Below are 6,258 nucleotides of genomic sequence, written 5' to 3'. Positions count from 1 at the left end.
TGAATGTGTACATCATATCATTCACGAATGTTTAGGTATGAGAAAGCTCTGTGCAAAGTGGGTGCCACTGGAGCTCACTTCTGACCAAAAACAACGACGAGTTGATGATTCGGAGTAGTGTTTGAAGATGATCAAGCGTAACGAATCCGAATTTTTGCATCATTTCATTCCGAAGTCCAATCGACAGTCATCCGAGTGGACTGCACACGATAAACCCACTCCAAAGCGTGGCAAAACGCAATAGTCGGCTGGCAAGGTTATGGCGTCTGTATTTTGGGATGCGCATGAAATAATTTTCATTGACTACCTTGAAAAAAGAAGGACCATCAACAGTGACTATTACATAGCGTTATTGGACCGTTTGAAGGACGAAATCGCCGAAAAATGGCCGCGTTTGAAGAAAAAGTGCTGCTTCACCAAGACAATGCACCGTGTCAAAAATCCATGAATTGGGCTTCGAATTGCTTCCTCATCCACAGTATTCCCCAGATCTGGCCCCGAGCGACTATTTCCTGTTCTCAAATCTCAAAATAATGCTCGCTGGGAAGAAATTTTCGTCGAATGAAGAGGTGATTGACAAAACTGAGGCCTATTTTTATACCAAAAATATACCAAAAGTGGCATCGAATAGTTGGATGGTCGCTATAATCAGTGTATCACCCTTGAAGGGAATTACGTGGAATAAAAAAAAATTTGCCAAAAAAATATGTTTTACTATGGTAGGCCGGGACTTTTCAATTGACCTGTTATGGTCGAAAGTGATTTCTGCGTAGAATAGTGACGGGTGGTGAAAAGTGGATTTATTACGAAAACCATAAGAGCAAAAAATTGTGGATATCACATGGCGAAGCCAGTCGATCGACTCCAAGACCAAATCGTTTTGGTTACAAGAGAATGCTCTGTATTTGATGGGACTAGAGTGGCGTGGTGTATCACGAATTGTTGAAACCTGGTGAGATAGTTAATAGTGATCGCTACCGACAATAAATGATCAATTTGAACCATATCGAAATGGTCGAAAAGCGTCCAGAATGGGCCCGAACACACGGTAAAGTGATTTTACAGCACGAGAAGCAGTGAAAAAAGTGTTAAAAGTAGTGTTTAAACAGTCTGTACTGTAAAAACACTACAGATATATAATTTAAGGTTTAAACTAGTGTTGGGAACAATCGACTGAAATCGACTATCGACTGTTTAGTAATTGACTACTTTTTACTATCGACTGTTTCAGTCGCTACTTTTGGTTCGACTGATTTTACTACTTTTTACTACTGACTGTTTCAGTTGTATACAGGAAAGAGTTCGTACATCTTCGTCTGACATCACGAATTAATTAAAATAGTCGAACCGTGCATTTAACTGAATATAGTAATTAGTATTTTCAATCGCTAATTTTTTTACTATCAACTGTTTCGACTGTTTTGCGAGTATCAGTCGATAGTTGTCAACGCTAGTTAAAAGCACTAGAACATATTATCGGTCCCGCTGTACTCTCAAGACCTTGCCCTGTCGGACTATCTACTTTTCGCATCAATTAGAAAATGACTTGACCAATGGTCTTGTTCAAAATCCAAACAGCTTTTTTGGAATGGCATCAATAAGATGCCTGAAAGTGAAAGATATACAGAATCAAACGGCCAATACTTAAATAAAATCTTCCATTTCCTTGAAAATTATATAGTTCTTTTTTCGAAAAAAAACGGTAATAATTTTCCCGTACAAACAAAAAATCAAATTTAAAAGCACCCAAACCCAGTATATATAAATCGTACACATTCCAATAATATTCGCAAAGATAACATGAAGAATAAACAGTGGCGGCTTGGTGGCGCAGTGGTAAAGGCGACAGGACGGTCCCCCTACTATTGCGATAGTCGCGGGTTCGAATCCTACTGGGGCATGGTCGTAAATTGATGTTTATGATTGTTTAACATTTGTGTTTGTCTTTAGGCAACAGTGCAGAATCCGACGAGGAATAACCATACCAGTCGCGCCAGTAACCAGGCTGGGTAAGACCGGATGTTGCAAAACGATTAAAAAAGAAACGAGCGGATGGCCGCGGCCGAGGCACTTTTGAGATCTTTCCAATAAACGGCGGGCTTCGAAAATATCATGAAAAATAAAAAATGCGATATAACCTCAAATTTAGATTTCGTCGGAATTCTGTTCGTTTGATCGTTATTTTCAATGTAGTCTAGGCCTCATCTAACTTCAATAACTATGGAATAAAATATAACTGAACCACTAGAAATATATCCATCAGACTAATACTGATTTTATTGGTAAACATACGAGTCTAGCAATTCATACAATATCCACAAAAATAACTATAAACAATAGGATCTCAAATTATGTTAAAGTCAACTATATTCGTCAAATTAAAATAGAGAATAAATAAGCATACATTGTAAAATGTCCGGCAGTTGAAATGGTCTAGTATTTTAGGCCTAGAAATTGATTTCAGTCCAATCCGAATATATTTAATGGATAACTTATATAAGAGCAGAACCAATATTTACAAGGTATCAATTTCGAAAGGTGTAAAATCAATATTTTATTGACAGTTCAATATTTAAAATAAAAGAAAAACATGAAATGAAGAAAAAGTAGGGGGTCAAGTGCAATAAACTTGGAACTTTCGAAGTCGAATTAGCGGCAGCGGATTCACGTAAACCAGATTCGAGTCACCTGAATATGATGCAAATTTTAAGGCGTTGTATGACAATGTTTGATGTATGTATGTTGTAATTATTTTCTGTAGAACCACTGCTCGACTGTCGATTGTTTTTGATGCATTCTAGGCCTAATTTAACCATAAAGACAAAATGGCAAAATTTGTATAATTCTCCTACAAAGAAATACACAGGGCGAAGCACAAAATAATCCCTAATAAAATAGGGCTTCATAGAACAACCACAATAAAAAAAATCCACTAATTCTAACGCCGAAAATACCAAACTATTATTTATAATTCATATAATTTCAAATGCAAAAACGAAACTAATATCTTGAGCTCGCACAAAACCACAGTTACACAAAAAACTGCCGTATAATGCTCCGCACAAGACCAAGAGGAAAAATGCCTCGGACAAAAAGAATTAACATTATATTAAACCCAACTATATTCATCAAATTAAAATACAGAATAAATAATGACACACTGCAGAATGTCGGGTAACACTTTGGTCGAGTATTTTAAGCATAGAAATTGATTTCAGTCCAATCCAAATGCATTTAATGAATAACTTATATAATAACACAATTAATAATAACAAGGTATCGATATCAAAAGGTGTAAAATCATTATTTCATTGTTAGTTCAATATTTAAAAGAAAAGAAAAAATTAAGGAAGTAAAAGTAGGGAATAAAGTGCAATAAACTGGGAACTGTAGGAATCAAAATAGTGGCAGCGGATCCACGCAGACTAGATTCGAGTCATCAGAATATAATGAAAACTTTAAGGTGTTGTATGGCTATTAATAAATGGAGCAAAAGAGGGAAAATGGACAAGGTCGTGAAGGCAGTATTTCTTGTATTAAAAACATTCTGCTGATTCCAAATTAGTTAATGACGTCGATTCTATAAATATACGACTTCAAAAAGGGGGAAATATATTATGTAACAGTAAAATTATTTTCAGTAAAATTACTCCTCGTTCGTTGATTGTTTTTTATGCGTTCTAGGCCTAATTTAATATGGTTAAAAAGCAAAATATTTACAATTCTCGTACAAACAAATATACAGGGCTGAGAACAAAACAAGCCCTAACCAAATATGACTTTATCGAACAACCATAATAAGTATTTCCACAAAACTACCACCAACTCTAACGCCTAAAATACTGAACCAATTTGTATAATTCATATAACCGAAACAAAATGAATATCTTGAACTCCCATAAAACTACAGTCACAAAAAAATGGTCGTATAAATTTCCACACAAGATACATAAAAAAATTACTTAAAAAAAATACAATTATATTAAAACTCACTATATTTACCAGATTAATATACAGAATAAACTATAACATATTGTAAAATATCCGGCGGCGCTATGGTCTATTTTTTTAGGCCTAAAAATTGATTTCAATCCAATCCAAATGCTTTTAATGAAAACTTATATAAGAACATAATTAATACTTACAAAATTTCACAGTTCAATATTTAAAATAAAATAAAAACCTTAATGAAGAAAAAGTTGCAGGGAAAAGTGTAATAAACTGGTAATTTTTGGAATCAAATTAGCGTGAGCGGATCCACCTAGACGAAGTTACAGTTTTTAGAATATGTTATGACGCACATTTAAAGGAGTTGAATGGACTATCAATAAATGGAGTAAAAGAGGAAAAACGAGAAAAGTCGGACACTCCTTTTTTCATTGTTTTAAAAATAGTTATGCCCAAATTGATTAACGATATAATTTCAATAAATGTAAAATTTCAAAAAAGAGAAAGATATGATGCAATCTTAAAAATTATTTTCAGTAATACTACTGCACGTTTGTTAATTGTTTTTGATGCGTTTTAGGCCTAATTTAACCATAATGACTAAAGGATAAAATATGTACAATTCTCGTACAAATAATACAGGGCTTAGAACACAGGGGTTGTTTTACCCCTAAGACAATATGGCTTCATCGAACAACCACAATAAATATTTCAACAAAATTATCACCAACTCTAACGCCAAAAATACTGAACCAATTTGTATAATTTATATAATTTCAAATGAAAATAAAAACTAATATCTTGAGCTCGCACAAAACCAAAGTTACATAAAAAATGACCATATAATCTTTCGCACAAGACCCAGAAAAAATGCCTCGGACAAAAAAAATTAACATTATATTAAAACCAACCATATTCACTAAATTAAAATACAGAATAAATAATGATACAATTGTCAAATGTCCGGGCAACACTATCGTCTAGTATTTTAGGCCTAGAAATTCATTTTACTTCAATCCAAATTCATTTAATGAATATTTCTATAAAAACACAATTAATATTTACAAGGTATCGGTATCAAAAGGTGTAAAATCAATATGTCATTCAATATTTAAAATAAAGGAAAAATATCAGTGAAGAACAAGTTGAGGGAAAAGTGTAATAAACTGGCAATTTTCGGAATTAAATTAGCGGGAGAAAATCTTCGTAGACCAAATTCCAGACATTAGAATATGATACACATTTTAAGGCATTGTATGACTAATAATAAATGGAATAAAAGAGGAAAAACAGAGAAGCTCGTGCAGGCACTAGTTCTTTTTTAAAAATAGCTATTTCGCAATTGGTAAAGGAAGTCATTTCAATAAATGTACGACTTTCACAAAGGGAAAAATATGATGTAATCTTGGAACTATTTTCAGTAAAACTAGTGCTCGTTTATTGATTGTTTTTGATGTGTTCTAGGCCTAATTTAACCATAATGACTAAAGGATAAAATATGTACAATTCTCGTACAAATAATACAGGGCTTAGAACACAGGGGTTGTTTTACCCCTAAGACAATATGGCTTCATCGAACAACCACAATAAATATTTCAACAAAATTATCATCAACTCTAACGCCAAAAATACTGAACCAATTTGTATAATTTATATAATTTCAAATGAAAATAAAAACTAATATCTTGGGCTCGCCCAAAACCAAAGTTACACAAAAAATGGCCATATAATCTTCGGCACAAGACCAAGAAAAAATAACTCGGACAAAAAAAAATTAACATTATATTAAAACCAACTATATTCACCAAATTAAAATACAGAATAAATAATGATACAATTGTCAAATGTCCGGGCAACACTATCGTCTAGTTTTTAGGCCTAGAAATTCATTTTACTTCAATCCAAATTCATTTAATGAATATTTCTATAAAAAACACAATTAATATTTACAAGGTATCGGTATCAAAAGGTTTAAAATCAATATGTCATTATTATTTCAGTATTTAAAATAAAGGAAAAATATCAGTGAAGAACAAGTTGAGGGAAAAGTGTAATAAACTGGCAATTTTCGGAATTAAATTAGCGGGAGAAAATCTTCGTAGACCAAGTTTCAGACATTAGAATATGATACACATTTTAAGGCATTGTATGACTATTAATAAATGGAATAAAAGAGGAAAAACAGAGAAGCTCGTGCAGGCACTAGTTCTTTTTTAAAAATAGCTATTTCGCAATTGGTAAACGATGTCATTTCAATAAATGTACGACTTTGACAAAGGGAAAAATATGATGTAATCTTGGAACTATTTT

This window comes from Rhynchophorus ferrugineus, unplaced genomic scaffold (assembly GCF_030347505.1).
Source record: "Rhynchophorus ferrugineus isolate W39M unplaced genomic scaffold, kcgeb_rfMv2 rfM3, whole genome shotgun sequence".
NCBI classification, from domain to species: Eukaryota; Metazoa; Arthropoda; class Insecta; order Coleoptera; family Curculionidae; genus Rhynchophorus; species Rhynchophorus ferrugineus.
This window is presented reverse-complemented; position numbering follows the sequence as displayed.